Here is a 20,903-nt window from a genome sequence, read left to right as displayed (position 1 = left end):
CCATATGAAAATGAATTTTACAGGCGGTGGCCGAGACCTCACAACCCCGCATGTGTAGTAGTGCTTTTCACAGGTGGCCGCCTTAAGTCAGATGCCTCCGGAAACCTTTCAGAGATTTTGCAAAGTGGGAAGTATATACCATTGGCTGGCTGCTGCCTGCCACTGTGTGTTAACAATTACTGATTCTCTGAAACCTAGAAAGTTAGTGGACGAGACTCATTGCACAGCAAAACCCCGAGTCCCCGACCATCCTTGTATGACCATAGGGGACCATCGCGAGGAGCTTGAGCATGATTTCTACACCAGACGATCCATTTACCTGCTGGTCTTGGAACATGGTACCACTAATGTTCTTACATTACTTTTTCCAGCTCTCTGCATTATTTTCTCGGTTCATCAGCGAAAAGTGAAAGAGGTAGCAATGTTACAGATAAACCGGAGAGGTTTTAGCCCATCAGTAGGTTGCTACCTCCGTGCTGATATTGCAAAATTTGTGGATGGATGGCCAGCTAAAACCACACTCCATTGCTTCACCATGCCTCCCAATTCTACGTATGTGGCTAACTAAGCACATTCGAAGCAAATAAAATCTCATTGGAATGTGGAGGTCATGGAGAAGTTGACAGTTGCTCATCCCTTGTCCACACTTTCACTTATAACTACTGCCATGCAGTGATAAAGCAATGAATAATTGTGCACCGTTATAAAGTCCATAATTTGGAATTTATTCAATCAGTGTATGCTGACCAAGAATTAATGGTTAAGAGTAGTTGGGAGAAAAAACGTTATATACAAGGAAGTGGTCCTTATTCTAATTTCCTTTGTTACAATTATGAAGTTTGGGCCAACAATCTTAGACCTTAAATATTCTCGTAAATGGTTATTGATTTGTTGCATTGGATCTATTACCCACACAAGGATGCTAGCAGCTGGATGCCAATGCTACGATTGATTTCGCAAACCAAAATATGCTATGATCTTCAGTTGCAACATCTACTTATGAATGTATTAATGTCTGGCTATGCCATCAAGCCTCCACTACCAGTATTTTGTTTGATAATTGTAACACCCTGAAAATTCGACCAACAAAAATCAAAGTTCCAAAATATAGGCCTTCAAAAACTTTTTGAATAAATTACATCATGCCGATTTTGTTCGACGATTTTATTGGATTTTGATTTCGGAGTTCATAGATCACGAATAAAGAAGAATTAATTAGGAATGAACCCTAAAACTAGATTGGTTAAAGAAATAATTAAATTATAATTTAAAATAAAGATTATGTGAAGATAGAAATAAATAAAATATTATCGCGGCCATATTTGTATCAATTTGATTTAAACACGATGGAATAAGGATTAACTCTAATTAAAATCAAGTAAATTATATAAAAATAAAATATGAGTAAAATTAATCTAAAGTGGATCCATTGGTTGGAATAACACAAATATGGAGTAAACTTCGTTTATGCAAAATTTAGGATTTATAGAATCAAATTTATATGAGAAATAGGCTAAAATGGTGATTAAATAGGAAAAGACACTATTCATCGGCCGCCAGGTGCTCGATTACAGCCCCTAGCCCTAATCCATCTCTGCCGCGTGTGCCCGGCCGCCCCGAGCCACGTGCCGCCGCGCGCCGTCGCCATCGCTGCTGCACGCCGTCGTCGTCGCCGTCGCCGCCGCACGCCGTCGCTGTCGCTGTCGCGTCGCCGTCGCTGTCGTTGTCGCATCGCCTCGCGCCCGTCGCGTCGCCTTGCGCCCCGTGCCGCCGCTGCCGCGCTGTCGCCATCGCCGTCGCATCCCGCCCCGAGCCGCGCGCCACTGCTGCCGCGCCGTCGCCATCGCCGTCGCCGCGCGTGCGTCCTATCGCCGCCTCGCGCCGCGCGCCACCGCTGCTGCGCCGTCGCCGTCGCCGTCCCGTCGCCACGCGCGTCCCATCGCCGCCTCGCGCCCCGCGCCGCAGTCGCGTCACACCCCCCCACCCTCCTTCTCTCCCTCTTTCCCCTCTTCCCTATAAATACCCCCACCCCTCTCCGTTATTCCCCACTCCATTCCCCTCTTCCTCCCCACTTTCCTCTCCACCGCGCCGCCGTCCTTGTGCCGCCGCACCGTCGCCCTCGTGCCGCCGCGCCGCTGCCTTCGTGCCGCCGCGCCGCCGCCCTCGGTGCCGCCGCGCCGCACCTGTGTCGCGCCGGGCGTCGCCGTCGCCTTGCGCCGCCGTCGCCGCCACCGCCGTCGGTAAGCCGCCACCCCACCCCTCGTTCCGCCGCCGTCGCCGCCCTGGTGGGCATGAGCCGAGAGAGAGAGAGGTAGGAGGAGCCGAGAGAGAGAAAGGGAAAGAAAAGAGAAAGAAGGAATAAGGAAAGAAAAAGAAAAGAAGGAAAAAGAAAAAGAAAGGGAGAAAAAGGAAAGGAAAATAAATAGGAAACTAGGGGGAGATTTAGGATATTTAAAATATTAGAATTTAATTATGGATTAACTAAAATGTAGTATTTGCAAGATAATACTATAATTATAGAGTATTATAGATTATTTTTGGTAATCTCTCTATAAGTAATCAATTCGCGGTAGTAATTTAGATGTATTTAAGAACTAAACAATTAGGTGAATTCTTAGGACGTAATTTCAAATCACAAAATGACTTAGGTTAAATGACCCAACAATTCGAATTAAGCGGTTCCGCGAACTTTGTTGTCAATTTAGAAAGATTGATTCGCGTTCGACTTTTGTGTGAATTATTTGGATTTTTATTTGAATTCTAATTGAATTCAAATCGATTCTTCGCACGTACTTGTAGAGCCCGAGGGAGTTGCGGATCCAAGCAAAGGTCAAGACCCTCAAGACTTTGAGCAAGGCAAGTCCTCACTATTCTTTGAGCATATTGATCCTGATTGCAAAATTTATTTTGTTTACAAATAAGATTGCATGCAATGATGAACATTCCACTTGTGAAATATGCCATGCCTTGATTATTGTTCACCTTTAAATCTTTGTAACCATAGATACGTATGAGTCCCTAGTCAACTATGACACTTGCTTAGAAATGCTACTCTAGATTTATGCATGCTCATACTTTATTAAATGTTATATGCTTGGGCAACTACCTTTGGGAAGGTAGTTGAGATGCGGCATGTGGAGACATAAGCGCCACATTGCCATGATATTAATGACATGATTTGTGAAAGGAAAATAAAGTTAAACAATTGTTTTAGACTGGGATGGACGGTAATATTGGGTAGTATCTGGGAAAGGCTAGTACCGTCCCCGGTGAATTAAGGACCGAGCCATGAAGTTAAGCATGAAACGACCCCGTACAACCACACTTCTCTTATGGAGATAGACCTAGCGGAGTAAATAGCTAAGCAGATGCAGTATCCATGCATAGTGGTTTCTTGATGTGTAAGGCAGGGGCTCTACAGTGGTGTCACCATTGGTAGGACTGCCATGTGATAATTTAAACATAATTATAACTTAATGCATGTGTGTGAGTCTTCCCTTCCCGGGTGCGCCAAAACTCCTCTCACTGCTAGAAACTGTGTACGCCTAGAGTGCATGAGGATGAAAAGTTCATGGAGCGGGTACTGCCAATGCGAGGTTATCAAAAGCTTTGCCGTGATATGTCTCATGTGTTGGGACAAGGCTCATGTGTTGGGCAGTCACGGAGTGTGGGTAAAGTGTACATCCACTGCAGTGTGAGTAAAACAAATCTATTCGAATAGTCGTGCTCGCGGTTATTGAGCACCAGGACATGTATTACACTTGGCTAGACTCTAAATTCTTAACTTGTGTGGGATGGGTTATTGCATGATGAATTTTATGCTGTTAGAGCCACTTCTTGAGAAGGGGGAAGGTGGACGTCCTCAGAAAACCATGACGACTCAATGGCGGGAAGCTATCCTTCTGATCACAATGGATGGTGGATAGAACTGTCGTTGTTTAAATATAAACACTGGTATTAAAATTTGATCAGTGAATGCTAGGTCTTAGGCTTGTGAAAAGAATTACAAAACTTGCTTTGTGCAAAGGAACCATGGCCATCCTTTGAAATACCCCTATCATGTGCATTGTTGATGTGGTGGCTTGCTGAGTACGGTTGGTACTCACCCTTGCAAATATAAACTTAATCAGAGGCTGGAGATGAAGCTTCGGAGGATCCCTATGCCTATTACCAGGAGGGTGATGAAGACGATGGCGCTCAGTAGGTCTTAGTTACGGTCGTTGCCTGTGGCAATGGTGTGCCGCTGCCTTAACTCCGCTGCCTTATCTACCTCTGCTTTTGGAATGTATTCCGGACCGCTCGGTTCGTTGATTTAAGACTATGCGTGCGGGCTTATGATGTAATAATTCGCATTAGACTCTCGTGTATGTGCATTTGGTATTTCAGCTATGAACTCATGTGTACCAGACTACTTGATCCAGGGAAATGGTACTGTTTACACGATTGATTCCTGTTATAAAAACGGGAGTCAACAATAATTAATTAAACTCTGTTTGGACGCCTCTAAGGATGTTGGAAGCTTAATGTCGTTGTGTTTCACAATTAGAGTTTTTATGAACCCATTGGATGCGTGGAGATTGTTGGTGGAGACTCGTTGTGCAGTGAACCCTGATCCTGACAATCCTATCCCTTCATCACACGGTTAGGTGTCGAAACTTCAGCTGGGAGACTCATATTCTTGCTTGTCTGCGAGCTGATGTTTCTGCATTGCTCCCACCGGACACCTCCATCCTGTTTTCATGGTGGTTCAGGGCACAGTTTCAGAGACAGTAGTGTGGCTGTTTGAACCGTAGATGTTCTTGAGTTTTTCTGCATCAGGAGTATGATATCTCAATGCGTGACTTCAACAATCACAGATCGTTAGCCAACTCACAAAACATTGATTTTCTTCACCATGCCTCCTAATCCTATACATCTACGTGATTTTGTGCTATATATCCATGTGTGAATCAAATCACTCATCTCATGGACGACTTCATGGTTGCTTTAGGAGAATACTTATGCTCGGGCCTCTGATCAAAGAAGAAAAATCGGTCGCTCACTGCCGCATGCACGGTATGGTGGCTGTATCAAGCTGGCATCTTTCTCCATTCCTCCTTCTCACTGCAAAAGATTTTTCTCCTAAACAATTTATCCATTTTATGATCCGATTACACCATGATATTTATTGTAACTAAATATTTACACCATGATATCGCACGATTATATTTTGATGAAAGAAAAATATATGTTTCAAACAGTTAAAACTATATATTTCATACGAGATAGTTACATGTTTCAATTTATATTCCACTTCGTTTCATAAAATTTAAGCAACTACATGCCACTACTTTCTTTCATGCCATACACTACTTGCTCTCTCTCCACTTCGTCCACATATGCATGCACTTAGCAATCTATAGAATAATTGTTCTCATAAACTACTTATCCGATCAACGATCTGATCATATCGTTGTATTCATTCTAATAAAATTTTTAGAATAAGATGTCGTATGATTATATTTTGATAAAAGAAAAGCATATGTTTGAGACTATTAAAAGTCAATGTTTCATAAGTAATGGCGATATGTGTCAACTTGTGTCTTCACTGTGTTTCACAAATTTTTTAATGTTTCAATCACTGATCTTCTTTTGTTTCACCATGTAGAACTTAATGTCTCATATATGATCAATTGAAACATTTGACCTCCCGATTCTTTTTATAAAGTCGGCCATCCGATTTGCAGATTCTGCTTGTCTTTCCCTCAATTTCCACGCGCTCTTGTTTTATGTGCATTCAAAGGCTCAAAGTAAAATTCATAGAATGGTAAATGATATAACATTGTACCCTCTTATAAACTTCGTAACTTTAATATTATTCAGTCTATGCATGCTAACACAAAGCTTGCAACCTAGCCCCGGGCACCCTTGGTCATGGCCATGGGCCTGGGATTGAAAGCCTATTGTCCATGATAAATTTTCTACGTGGTTTGCTGATCTCATAAAAGAAACACCATAGGATGGCCTGGTCTTGGGTCTGCCCGAAGTATATATCTATGTTTTTAAATAACATTCAATATCCACGTGCTAGCTAGGGAAGCACAACATTTGAAGAGCAAACTGAAAGGCAATATGTTTTGACATGATATTCAATAAATATGTGTGCTCATACATGATTGGACAGGCCTTCTGCTAGCGCTCGAAGGAAGATCACACCTCAGAGGTCAATTTGAACAAATTGTGACCAAACATACAAATATTTGACAAAAACCTAAAAATTTTGGGGACATTTCTACAAGCCAGTGTGGGCCGAGATTACCAAAATTTTGAACCGAATTTTTAGACCATGATCAGCCAGTAGTAGCTAGACGTCGGCACACTGCCCCATGGATTACACGGGTGTTTATGACCTCGAGATCTACTAATTGCAGAATCAAGTGATGATTTAATTGTGGTGATGAACAATTGTCAAAGGTGAGTGTTTTGTGAAAATATGGTGAATAGTGTTTTTGGTTGTCGGCTCTATGTGGGCGGTCAGACCGAGCAGGTGCCGTCGGTCAGACCAGTGGTGTTGGAGCGGTCTGACTGAGTTGCTTGACGGTCAGATCGGCGGATTCCAGGTTGGAGTTGGTTTCGGGTTGTTTTCGTGAGATTTATAGATTGCTTCATGGATATGACTTCTAGATGGTCTCTATTCGTATGTGATACTGTTGTGTGCTGATATGAGTCAAGTTGGAGCGAACTTGTACTTGGATATGGAGTTTCTTTGTTGTTCATGTGCAGGTGTTGCTTTAAGCCATGGGAGTATAGCCGGTGATGGATCGGGACTAGGCTTGGGGGAAGTTGAGGTCCAGATGGTCAAGGATATCATGCGGGATGGACAGGCTAGAGAATAATGCACGTGGTGGTGAAGGTTTCCATATGGAATACACATGGTGTTGTGTGCGCATGGAAAGCGAAGTCAAATTTGGATTGGAGTTCAAGTCTGGAAAGTTTGGAGTTTGTTTCTTGTACGGGAAGATTTCCTAGGGGATTAGGACTTCTTGTATGAGTTGGATTTGTGGCTAGGGGCAACCATGTTATGAGTATAAATAGAGAGGGAGCATGTGGTCTCCCTGTATCGGATTTAGAGAGAGTTGAGTTGAGAGAAAAGTTAGTGTTTCGAGTTTAGTCGAGATGTTGGTAAGGAGTGTTGTTGGTGCACTTTGTAAACACATTTTGATGCAATAAAGTTGTTCTAATTTCAAGAGTTTCATCAATACGTGTTTTTCTAGATCCTGACGGTTTAACCGGAAGCGAGTTGGCGGTTACATCGGCGGCAGGGAGGTGGTCCAACCGGTGACAAGACGGTGGTCAGACCGGCGGTGTGCAGGCAGTCCAACTAGTGGCGGCACTGCGGTTAGACCGGAGTTGATCTAACGGTTAGATTGGCTACGTCGAGATCTCCATCGACTTCAAGGGTAACTTTGAATTCCGCTAAAAGTTTTGATTTTTGGTAGTACAATCATTCACCCCTCCTCTAGTTGGCTTGGTTTTTACTATTCGATCCTACACTAATTGCATAGCAGCTAGCACTGCAAATCGAAATGGTATCATACTATAACTTTCAGCAGTAAAAGTGAGGTTATGGACATGGCTTGGTAAGGATTCTGGATGCCTGAAAAGGCTGCTATTACTGTAGTTTATTCATGTATAGGTAGGCTTCCACAGTTCTATAGTTGATTCACCAACTATGGCTGGCCCATCTCTTCCATTCACTAGAACAGCAGGCACAATCACTTGTTACCATGTCAAGATGATTTCTCGTGTGGTGACTTATTTTGCCTTCTGGACTGCAAAGCTGTTGTGTTGCAGTTAATTAAGCCAGAGAGGTTACACTGCATCACGACTGCTCCTGAACACCATGACTCGTATGAACTTGGATGATTTGCCAATTCGTAATATGCTCATTTTCTTCCTTTTGACTCCCAATCCTATCTGTGTAGACAACAGGAACTTGTACATAAAGCACAGAAGCTCTCGTATGGGTATGTAGGCCTCATATATAGGGAAATTCTTGATTGACAACGGTCTGAATTCATGCGATAGGTGGTGTATGGAGCTTCAGCGTGTCTTCTGGTCTAGGAACGTGGTGATCACAACGTTGTTGTTGCAGTGCTTGTCCCAGCCCTCTACATTGTTTGCTTGGCAATTCATCCGAGCAAGCTGAAAAATGTAAACCAGAGAGGTATTTTTGCATCTGTGGTCTGCGACTTCAAAGCTGATACTTCAACACAAATAGATGGTTAACCAACTCATAATGCACACATTTGCTTCACCATGCCTCCCAATCCTAACATGGCTATGCTACATAAGAAGCACTAAATCACTACTTAGTGGTACGTATATCTCATAGAGAAGTTTTATCTCCGGTTACTTGGCTTTGTCTCCCGTCTCGTTTTATCTACTGTCGAAGAGGCGAACAATTAAGTATTGGTTGGCATTTCTCATTTTACATACAAATAAAACTTTTTAGGCCCATGTTGGAGGAGCCCCAACAGGTTAATTTTGGAGGACTGGCTGATATATATGGTTGGGAAGGGTCAAGATTTCGGATGATTCGTTCAGCCAAATAGCCACCCAATGTCAGGTTTCAGAGTTTGTTTTGTTACCGAATGTCAAGTGTGACCCAACCACATTCCTCGTCGTTACGCCTAGATAACTACCGTGCTGACTTTGAAATCGATCGACTAATAATGCCTACCTAGCCAACGTTTATCTTCTTCCTATGCCGTACTAGCTCCCACTGTCCCCATAAAGATTTCATTTTATTTTTCGCCATTCTAAGACAAATTAGTAGTGGCAAGATACGACTGTGGTGACGGTCAACAGCTCTAATTTCAAAGTTTACTGATTATATGCACGTGTTGCCGGCTAGTTAATATACTGTCTTGTAATATGTTCAGGACAATACATACAGGGCCACACACACACACAAATAGTACACACATGAAAAATTAATTGTTTGATGGTAGTTTAAATTCAGAAAATATAGATCAATATACGTCATTTTGTCCAGTTGATTATTGAACAGCTCAATTATTTTTAGTGAACCTTATTAATTACTTGAAACCTTATTGACCAGTTTGCTCACATCGCTGCGGCCCGCATGGGTCATCTACAGAAAGCTGTCGATAGCAAGAAAATCAATTGGGACCAAAACAAGGATGTTTAATTAACTGGAGGCTTTGAATGGCTTTGTTAAAGTTCTTCTCACACTTGATTTTTCTATGAATCCATTTGATAAGTTATATGTATAGTCTCGCGACTCTCACTGCTCAGCTAACCCTGATTTTTCATTAGCTATGGCAGCCGGAACCATTTGCATCTCTAGCTTGGTTACAAACTGGTCAATGTGTGCTGGCTTGTCGAAAATTTGGAGCAAGAGGCAGACAGGCAGTTGTGTTACAGTGCAAACATGTGGCTTTACTCTGCAAGCTCAATGTGGGTACGTCCTCAGGTCTTGATTGCTAGCCAACTCGATGTGTGCTCCTTTGATTCACGATGCCTCACAATCCTGCGTATGTCGCTAAACCACATGCTTGGGAAGCGAACTAAAGTTCTCATTGGTATGTAGATTTCATGGAGAGGTTGTGGGTTCCCTTATGCTTGTATACATCTTGCTTCTCTCTCTGCTACTCTTTCGACTGAAGGGGAAGAAAATACAAGGAAAAAATAATTCACTACTGTACACCCTTATAAAGCATAGAAAATCCAAAAAATACCATTGATAAACATTCAAATCCAAGAAATATTATGGGCGAGTGCGAGTTCCATATCAAGCAAGCGATTTATCCTTGAAATATCATCACCATTATCTAGGGTTCCATGTATCCCACACCATTAAATATATTATTCATCCTATAGCACTTAACGGAATCATAATGGCGATGACATTTCTGGGACAAGGTCGCTTGTACGATGACATTTTATGGAACTCCATGAAATCGTATTTGTAGATATCATTTCTTAGAATTGGGCGGTTGTTAATGGCATTTCTTGAATTTTCTCTAACTTTAATGCCATTCCATTTGTACATGTTGTAATTGAAGCATGTGGGATCCACGGAGTTGGGAGAAATATAAAATACAAGAAGTTGAAATACAAGACCAAACCTCATCTAATTTTATTTTGCTATATCTTTAAAATTTGAGCCAAATACTTTTTGAGCAAAAATGTTCGATTCCCTGACTTCAGTTTGCCCCAACGTGCTCTGTACCAACTGAGAAAGCAGCTAGCGTTGGTTGTATAGCCAAAACAAATATGTTTAACCTTTGAGTCAACCAAAAAATTCATAAAGAATGTAATGTAGTTATTTATTGAACCGACGGTTAAACCGGTGAACAAGCGGTTGGACCAGGGAGCCTTTCAACAGGTAGACTCACTGTTTCGATCACCGGTCTGAATTTAACAACTATGGTGCTCAATGTCATGCTTCTTTTTATATATAAGACGCTCTAATTCCAACTTACTATATGTGAAATTCCATATCAGCACACATCCTGTGCGATATGTACCGCTGCTCTTTGTATGATGGCTCTGTTTTTTCAATTTGCTATCAGTATCCTTTGATGTCTTATATACAAGATTGCCTCTTCTAGGTGGTGTTATGAATCAAGAAGCACTGCTAGTTGGTGTCCAAGAACCAGTAATTTGACAAGAAACAGGTTGAACAAAATTTTGTTCTAAACCATTCTGAATTTTTACAAGAATCAGGTGTTAAGGCTGCCAATTTGTTATATTTGTGATGTTGGATGCATGGAATATTCTTGGTGTATAAGCTGTAAATTAATCTAGCAAATCAGCTGGTGATAGGCAACATTGCGCGCTCCTTTCTTTTTTCTGGATTGAATGTACAATCATCTGAATCCTGTAAACTGGTGCAGTGGCTTCCAAAAGCCTAGTGCAATGTTCTTCTGTGTGTTTTTGGAAGAACATGACTGATTGCAGATGGTTGACTTCATTCTTGGCATGTTACTTGTTAGCACTAATCCAGACTTGCATGCTGTTTTTAGTCTTGCATGAGTTGCATGTAGATAGGCACGTGATATGATTATGTTGATCCACTAGATAAATGCATATGTGTGTCATGTAAACAATGGTTAGTCCAAGCTTTGCATGTAGAGTTAGTCAGTGTTAGTGATCGGAAGATGCATGTGTTGCAGCACAACTAGCAACTGAACAAGTCTAGGGAATAAGAGGATTAGTGGCAAATTAGTTAGCTGCATGCAAGATTAGTGGAGCACGTTGTGGCGTGGTTTAGTCAGCTCGGAGGAGCGATTCTAGCGCGTGAGACGCGCAGATCGTGTGAGTGAGTGGCTCATGGTCGTGCGGGCGACCCGGCCGGGCTGTTAGCTGTGCATGTACGCGAGGCTACATAAGCCGTGTAATCTTCAGTTTGTAAAGTGTGAGTCACAGATAAAAAAAAAAAGCTGAGGCATTCGTTGCCGAGAAAAGCTTGTGTGTGTGCACTTCTGTGTGTTCATCTCCAGAGATCTATTGTGTGTGTCCACTACAATTTGTTGCTCGTGCGTGTGTGTCATCGCTTGAGTTTGCTGCTCCGTGAGTTCTTCGCATCCTTGGGCAAAGCTGACATTACTCTCACATCATGTTCTTGTCTGAGACTCTGAGTACTGGGATCTAGAAGCCATTGCGTTTACAGGAATTCAGTTATTCATAAGCCATTTCATTCAGTTTACAGGTATTAGAAAGATTTTGCATTCCATTCATTGTTCAAAACATTTCTCCCAGCTGCTTGCAAGATGAATTTACAACTTACTAGTTGTGTGCCCGTGCGTTGCAACAGGAATCAAAACAAATCATGTTCAAAGCTAGATATTCACCCCGCCGATAGCCCTTTAATGATTCATCAAAGCCAATCTGTGTAAAGCTCGCCACATATTGATTATCCGATCAAGTAATTTGCAGTCCAAAGTAAATCAAGTATTGCCTTAACTATTCTCGGTTTATAAAGCTCACCTAGAAGTTCTTATCTTCACATCTGTGCATGCGTTCAGAAGTCAAAACACAAGCTGGCAAAGATCTTCCGAGCACACACTGTCCCCATACTTAGCTCCTTGACTTGCCTGGTGGTGAACATTCTACCTATGAGCTGTAAAATGTTTACGAAGGTGAAATACATCATATAGAGAACAGAAAGGATGAATGGTTCAATATGTTGTCAATTAAAAAATTGGAAAGAATTAGAACGCTAACCTTTTTGTTTTCAAAAAGAACAAATTATTCCTTGAGCTTAGGCCTTCACTTACAGGTATTTCTCATTTCACAATTGAAGGCAGCAAAATGAATCACTGAAACATATGAAAAAAAAAAACTGCTTACTCACATCTACGGAAACAAAATTGAGAGCACTTATTTATTTAATATATGTATGTACTCCAACCAGATCACTATTGCGCAGAGCAAAATATGTAGAACATCACATAAATAAATCTAAGCCAAGATGCTGCAACACAGTACCAATCCGTCCTTAAAAATGTTAGAATTAGAATTGAACAAAGACCCTAGAAACAAATCGAGGGTGTCACCAGACAAGCTATAAGGGAATAATCTCACTCTTCTGATTTTGCATATAAATATTAAGAAATGAGATGTAATCATGTAAATAATGAAAATCACTTCCATTTTGGAGTGAGGACGAAGAGATTGGTATCCGAATAGAACCAGAAATTCCAAAGCAAAAGTTGATTGTCCAACTTCAGATTTCGAACGAAAAAGGAATTCTTAAATTATACAGATATATGATATGCTCCCTCCATTCCAAAATATAAGAATTCACACTTTGTACCACAATAGAAGCATCTGCACTGATTCCCATCACTTCAATTATTCCAGAGCCAATCAGATGCTCAGGAAAGGAATTTAAGCAATTCAAAATTTAAAAATTGATAGCTGAATTAGTAACTAAAATAAAATCTTTTCAGAAATCCCTGTATTTAGAACGGAGGGAGCATATCTTCAATTCGTCGATTCATCATTCCAACAAATGAAAACTAAGAAAACGATAATTAGTAAATTCATGGGAGTGGCAGCTGGTAAGTTTGGCATGCGGTTGCGCCAGCAATTACCCTGGTATCAGCAGTGCGATGCCGTCAACCAGAGTTCGTCACCTGGAAGCGAGAGGACCGGCGTAGGTGGCGGCGGACTGAACAGCAGTGGAGGACTTGACGACGACGACGCTCGCTGCAAACGACAACAAAGCCAAAAGCTGTCATAAGCATCCATGCCAATTTTAGAAATCTAAAGATTTGTTTGTACGCACGCAACTGCAGAAATTGTGCAGTAGTATATAATTTCACTTTATTCAAACCATGAAAGGCATTCAACACGGAATGTGGTTAATGCGGGACACCATATCTAATTAACACTCCAATACTCCATCCTCCAGAAGCATGTACATATCAAATATAAAGAACTAAAGAGTACATTTTTGTTTTGATATTGACATGAACTCCAAAAAAACTATAGCAAATACCTCGATTATTTTTGACATATTAATGTAATTATGTTAAGGTATATAGACCAATTGTAATCTAATTTTCACTTCAGAGAAAACATTATTCTGAAACCAACAACAGGGCTAGCGAAATATTGTGTATCTTACTTCTTTGATAAAACATATGCACAAAATGAGGTAGAAAATGTACGGCTCACGTGAGAACTGTTTACATACCCACATTGCCATGGCTGAGAAACCACAATACCACTCCATTAATCTGGAAGTAGTAAAACATAGTAGTGAACTATGGGCTTTTGATCACAAAAGATCATGATAGTTCTTGATTATCTGACAAAGGGAAAGAAAAGCGCCTCTTAAAGATAATAGCAATTAATAATAACTATATAGTCCAGCGTACGGGGCGGCGGACTGAATGGTGGTGGAGGATTAATTAGAAGATTTCTTTAGAAGCATATTGTATATGTTGTATAAGATTAATTAGAAGCACATCAGATTTAATAAACTATACTGAAAGCTGTAGCAAAAAGAAATTAGTTAAACAAACCCTTATCTTTTTAAATGCACAAAAGCAATCTGTCAAAGACAAAGAGAAAAATCCAAATTGTTGTTGTTTTTCCTCTCGATTTATGTCAGATCATTACTAAATTATATCTACAATAATGCAGTTCTCATATTTTGGAGATATACAGGTAGGGTTCTGCAAATAGAACAAATCTTCAAATAGAACGATCACATTGTGTATCCTGATAGATTTGTCCTCGATATTCTTTATATAAACTAGAAAGGTAGCCTGTGCATTCGCGCGGGGATGTATTGTACACAGGGTTAAACTTTTTGGTTTAGCCGATTTGATTGGGAATCACTGAAATACCGAAATTTCCAAAATTTTGGTATGAAATTTCCAAAAATTTGAACAAAATTTAGTTGAATTTGGACAAATATTATCAAAATTCATGAAAAAATTCGGCCAAAATAATATCATATCTGAGGGGTCCGAAATGATCGAAATTTCTGAAATTTGGAAATTTCACTCCGAAATTTCCAACCTGATTTGTACATTGCATTTGATATATACATATAAACAGAATATCAATTGGTTGACACCTCCCATGTTTAAACGTACTTTTTTATTTGAATAAGACACATCAGGTGAGGCCTCCGCTGTTTTTCGGCATTTTGCTTTGATAATTTTTCCAAGATATTTGTTTGGTTTTAAAATATATCATATTTGATACATCTGTATAAATAATTATATATGATCTCTTTAATATATAGAAGGAAGTTCGATTTAGTTTTTTTGAAAACGTGCCTAACAAATCAATCATAAATTAGAAGTAAGGTGTTTTGTCCTTTTTTAATAGAATGTTTATTTGCCTTTTTTAAAACAAATTCTAAAGAACTATATTGTTAATAAATATGTTTTATTTGTACCATCAAGTAGTTCTCCTTATAGTAGGTTTAAGTTGATGCAAGTTGTTACATACTTATATATAAATTAATTAAGACATGTCATATACCTCGCTTCCTTGTGATCTATACTATCTTTTTTAAAAGAATATACCTAGTTAACATGAATCCAAAATTTTAAATTTAATAGTAACAAATATAACTTTTCAAAGAACTATATACTGCGAACCTTAGTGTGGTTTATATGTGTAATAATATGTGGAGAAACTCATAATACTATGATATAGGATAGATGTAAGGCGATTAATGTCTAAGCATTTTAAAATTGTTACGAAAATGGAACATGCAATGGTTGGTCCAATTTTAGTGAAATGTAAGAACCAATATTTTTATGAACTTATCATGTTTTCTCTAAATAGTTTAATTTAGTCCCTATTGACATTTTCTATTACCTGCTTTATTTTATATTTTATACAGTTCAAAATATAGTCTTTATGGATCTTTAAATCATTGTTCTAATTATAAATACAATAATATTTAGATTAGAAATCAGATGAGCTTGAAATTTATGCATTTTTAATATTTTGATTATTTTTGGCTATATAAACAGGAAGGGATAGAGTGGAGAAGGTCAGAAGGGATGGGACGAGTAGTGCCGTGTTGTGCGTATGTTTGGGGGGAGGGCGAAGTGGAGGGGTGGATTTTTCTATTTTATCTAAATGATTTAAGTGAAACCGTTGATATATTTTTTTCTCACATTTTTTGTTATTTTTTCTAATTTTTAAGACATAACACATTGCGGCTTAAGATTTTCTTAAATGTATATCTATTGGGTTAAAATAATGGATCTACCTATTTAAGTGGAAACTGATGGTCAAATGATTTTTCTTCCAATTTGTAAAGTTCTATTTTTATTTAAGGCATAACACGTGACGCCTTAAGTGTGCTCAAAGGATGTACAATGATTTACGATAATATAGTACTTGTTTTCATTTTGTGTTATGGTTTGTGTTTTTTCTATTTGGTTACTATGCAAAGGAACGGTGTCTATGCTTAAATGACGAATTTTCATCTTTATAGATTGAAATATGGGTAACATGGATCTTAAATTATCTATTTAATTATAAATAAACAAAAATTAAAATAAGTTAAAATTATGATTTAACTTTAGAATTATAATTATTTGGCTTTCTAATTATTGATCTTTTTTTTACTTAGTTAAAAATTAGGAGACCAAGGATTTAAATGAGTGAGCAGAGGAAGAGAAAGTTGAAGGGAGGAGATTATGCGGGCATATAATTGTAATAATTCCCGGATTGTAGTGTTTTAGTTGCTATTAGTTTTTTAACTAAAAATTAAAAAATGATTTATTGTTCGATTAAAATCTATAGTTTTTACTTGTCTTTTCCAGTATATTCGTAGTAGATATTAAAAATACGAACACTACAATCTAATAATCTAATAATTTTATTTTGACTTATTCTAATGTTATAATGGGGAGTACTTTTTTAAAGCATTCGTTTATTTTACTGTTATCCATATAGATCTAGTTTAATTATTCCGAAGTCATATATGGTGATAAGACATATATCATTATCTTTCTATAATTTTATAATTATTCGAATGGCACATAAAAATCAGAAAATATAGCCCCAATGTGACATATTTCTTCTCAAAATCGATATTACAGTGGATATGGGTCTTTAAATGTAAAATAATCTAAAGACGTAAGCTCATCAAATATTAGTAGTGTGAGTTAGATGTTATAGTTGCTTATTTTGTTGCATAAGTTTTGCTTTCTAACTAACATATTTTGTAAACATTACTCATAGTATATTCATTTTATTTTCATGATTGTAGACCTAATTTAATTATTATAAAGTTATGCATGATGATAAAATCTATATTATTATCATTATTTTATATGTTTTTTATAATTGCTTGAATGGCACGCAAAAGCCAGAAATATAAACCAAAATGACATTTTTTTTCAAAGCTAAATTGTAGTGAAATATGGTCTTCAACTGTAAATTTAGTTATAAATAATTTAAAGATTTACGCGGATTAGAAATTAGTTGTATGATTAAGAAGCTTAATTGTTTAACATGATATTATTGCTTATCTAACTAATAAGGCATGAAAATAGGAGAAGGAATAGGTGAAAAAGTGGAGAAATGAATTGAAAGAAGATAAGGCGTACATACGTATATTCGCTTTTTTAAAAAAAAGTAACTTATACATACAAGCTTTGGTTGGCCCGGGTTTAGGAAAGGAATTTTTTTCTTGAAAATTAATCTAATAGTTGTAAATAATGGGTCCACCAAATTTAATGAAAATATGATTATTTTAGAATTTTAAGAATATTTCACTAATTTATTAGAGCATCACATGGCAACTTAGAAGCGTTTGTAGGATGTCGTAGGACGAAGTAGGAGCATTTTTGGAAGTTTAATGGACTTTTAGACATCTAATCTAATGTTCTAAAACATCAATTGGGTCCCAATTTAAATGAAAATTGACGGTGGTATTTATGTAAAGTTATAGAGTATGATGTTTTATCTTTTTCTATATGTACGTGTAAGTATATATATATATGTGTTCTTTCGGTGTTTCTCTGATCATGTATTAAGTACGTATAGGAGTATGTTCTTTCGGGTTTATCTGATCGTGCTATACTCACGTATGTACTCGCATGTCTTTTTTCTTGGTGAAAGAGTAGCTTAATAAAGGAGGGAAACCGGGGATCGATGGAAGGGGAGGTTCAACGAAAAATTTAATCTAATGGTGTAAAGTATCGGGTCCACCAATTTAAGTGAAAATCGACGGTTAGATTTGACAGAGCCACGTGGCGGCCTAGGAGCGTTTGTAGGAGCCCCACGTGGTGGCCTGAAAGCGTTTATAGGAAGTTTCATGGACTTTTAGTATATAATAGATTTCAGTTAGTTTCAGGGACACGCTCAAGTGCAGAGAATCATTAAGAGCTTGTATTCAGTTGTAAATTTAGATTTCAGACACATAAAAAATGATTTAATTTTTTTCTTACTGAAAAAATTACCTTATCTTCTAATGCTATCACATCTATTTTATATGCTCTACAGGGGGCATATGTTACTCTAATATAAGGATGCAATCATGAATTCATCATATATACAATACCTCCAAGTGATTCACCAGTAATCCCAATCCTATAGAGATCAGCATCCTCCCGTTCACTGAGATGATCTCCAAGCTTTATCAAGTCCAACACCTGAAGATGTCCAAATCTGGTTAAGGTTCATCATTGAAAATTGATTTATCATGAAATACGACAGCTTATACTATCTATACCTGTGTATCACGTTAAAACTATGATATATCAGATCATAACATCAGGAACAATTGTTTGAGAGAAGCAAAACAAAATAGCAAATACACGACTCAAGGGAGAATCCTGATACAGTAGAGCGCAATGATGCTATTTCATCTGGGCTAAGCATCCATAACTTTTAGCCCCATGAACAGAGGCAGACCAGTTCAAATTTACAGCATGGTTTATTTTATTGCTGAATTAGCTAAAAAAATCTCCTAAATGGTTGTGCATTTGGAATATGTCATAGATAGCAATGTTGCTGTACATTTGGCAAATGTCGAAAGAAATAAATCAAAGATCAGATTGTGAATTTGGAGGTGATTTACCAAATTCTGAATTAAATACCATTTGAATCCTAAGATAAGAAAAAAAAAACTTAAGAATCAAAATCAGAAGTTCTTTATATAATGTTGAGTAATCATAATCATTAGGAATATCAAGTGAATCAGGAATGGAGTATGCGTGCTGTCAAAAAATAATGTCATTACAAAGGAACAACTAAATCTTTGATGTGGTAGTAGTACAGGGTCTTACTTTGAATATTTCCAAGGCTGAAATGAAAAAAACTTCTGCAATATGGGTAAGGATGTCAGGAGATCTGTTGCAACACCTAGCTAGTAACAAAATTCATGGCTTGAATCTTAGGAACTATCAGGCTTGTTCGCTGGCAGTCGGATCTAACCGAGAAAAAGAAAGCGCATCTGATGCAGAAATCGATTGATTCCCCTATTCTAGATCGATCGGGTATTCCCTGTACGAGCAAGTCCACGGATTGTTATATCATGACGACACAACCATGATTTTAGCTCACCCGGTGTAAGTATTACTTCCCGTTTCTTACAGAAAATCATTGTTCATTTATTAAAAACTGAAAATCGTTGTATGGGGTTAAAAGTTTCAGAAGCTTTTGGAGTCATGCATTACTGTTACAGGGATGGAATAATGAGTATATTGTTGAAACTAATTTGAGATAACATCCTCTCTTATGTATCCTGAATATTGAAGACTACGATCATGCAAACATAATTTCCTATGCAGCACATTGCAGCCATTACTCCATCAGCTTTACATGCGGATTTTGTTTGATTCGATATCCAGAAGAAAAAAAATACAAGGTATCGAGTAATTAAACATATCCCATGCACATATCATTGTGATAGCCTGTGTGGCCTGCAAGAGCTCGGTTCGTATGTCCTACGTCAAAAGAAAATATGCCACTTCAGTCTTTCAGAGACATACCAGGGAAACACCAGTGAGTGGACGACTATGAGCAGATGGACAACGAGCGGAACCAAAGCAGAATTAGTTGAATAAATTGGCTAGACTACAGTACACAGCAGAACAATTGAATAAATTGGGTAGATAACTGAATAAATTGGGTAGATAACTGAAACATAAATGTCTTTTTCTTTTTTGAAAGTGACAAAACCAAATTGGGGAAACACAATGCTACTGTGATTCAATTAAACTGATTACTCCAAATAAATTACAAGAACAACATCTATGTAGCTTATTAATTTGCTTAGGATTACAAATGAGAAGGGATTGAAGGGCCTGTGATTCAGATTAATCTTATTTATCCATAGCAGGGGCAGATCCAACTTGGACTTGGGGGGGGGGGGGGGGGAGCAAACAATTAAACTAAGAGAAGAGCATCATCCAGATCTCGAAGAGAAGCTATGGTTGACGCAATAAAATTCCAGGCAAAAATGGGTGGGACATAGAGAGATGAATGAGAAAAAGGATGTGGATGCTCACTAGGGATGCAGTAGGACGACGGCGCCCCTCCCATCCCTGCTCTGTTCGCTAGATGGGGCTCGGAGCGGAGTAGTAGGCATCGGCGGCGGTGGCATCCGCGGCGGGGAGGAGGAGGAGGAGTCAGCCCGACAGCGGATCTGGAGCTGACTCAGCGGCGGGGGCGTTGGCGGCGGTTGCGGGTGGGTGGAGGATTCGGTGTCGGTGGCTGGTGGACGGAGTAGGCGTTGGTGGCGGGTGATGGGGAGGAAGACGATGCGGCGGGCAGCGGCGGTGGACAGTACGGCGCGACCGGAGTTGGGTGCGGCGAGGAGGCGGCGCGGGGCGTCGGCAGTTGAGGGCAGAGAGGAGGCGGCGCGGGGCGGCGAGGAGGCGGCGGCGGTCGAGGGCGCGCGGGGCGACTGTGGTCGAGGGCGGCGAGGAGGCGGCGCGGTCGAGGGACGCCTGGGACGCGGGACGCGCGGGGCGGGGCACGGGGCGGGGGGCTTGGGGATTTTTTCCGCTGCGGAGGAGCGTGTACCTTTTTTTTCGCTCCAAACGTGTCGACGTATGTTTCTACGTTGGATCGCGTGTCTGCTTTGGCTTCATCATCACCAATCCAGATTTTTTAAGTAGTAGAGATAATACACCACGGAATCTTCAATACATCCAACATCATAAATACAACAAATTGGCAGCCTTAACCACATGCTTCTTGTCAAAATTCAGAATGGCTTTCTTTCTTGAATACATATAGTTCTTGCCAAAATTCAGAATGGCTTTCTTTCTTGAGTGCATATAGTTCTAGATTTGTACTGCTAATTATTCATTTATGACACCAATTCGAAGTAGCTTCTTACCAAAATTCATGTTCTTGATACTTCGACAAACTTGCCGCCTTGAAAAAAAATTCAG

General features: G+C 39.2%; 1 long non-coding RNA gene across 4 annotated transcripts; it reads right to left on the bottom strand.

Moving 5' to 3' along the window:
• Positions 1-11,116: 11,116 nt before the first annotated feature.
• Positions 11,117-20,493, bottom strand: LOC127758195 (uncharacterized). Of its 4 annotated transcripts, XR_008013647.1 has the most exons (7): positions 20,013-20,493; positions 18,062-18,152; positions 13,712-13,825; positions 13,107-13,221; positions 12,235-12,329; positions 11,998-12,130; positions 11,117-11,898 (listed from the first exon to the last, which is right to left on the bottom strand). It is a non-coding gene; the product is annotated as an uncharacterized LOC127758195 (long non-coding RNA). The 4 variants fall into 4 exon arrangements; XR_008013648.1 differs by having other exon boundaries at positions 11,119-12,130; positions 13,712-13,754; XR_008013645.1 differs by having other exon boundaries at positions 11,121-12,130.
• Positions 20,494-20,903: the final 410 nt, after the last annotated feature.

Source organism: Oryza glaberrima, chromosome 12 (genome assembly GCF_000147395.1).
Source record: "Oryza glaberrima chromosome 12, OglaRS2, whole genome shotgun sequence".
Taxonomy (NCBI): Eukaryota; Viridiplantae; Streptophyta; class Magnoliopsida; order Poales; family Poaceae; genus Oryza; species Oryza glaberrima.
Note: the sequence above shows the minus strand (reverse complement) of the source record. Positions and strands in the feature narration are given on the sequence as shown.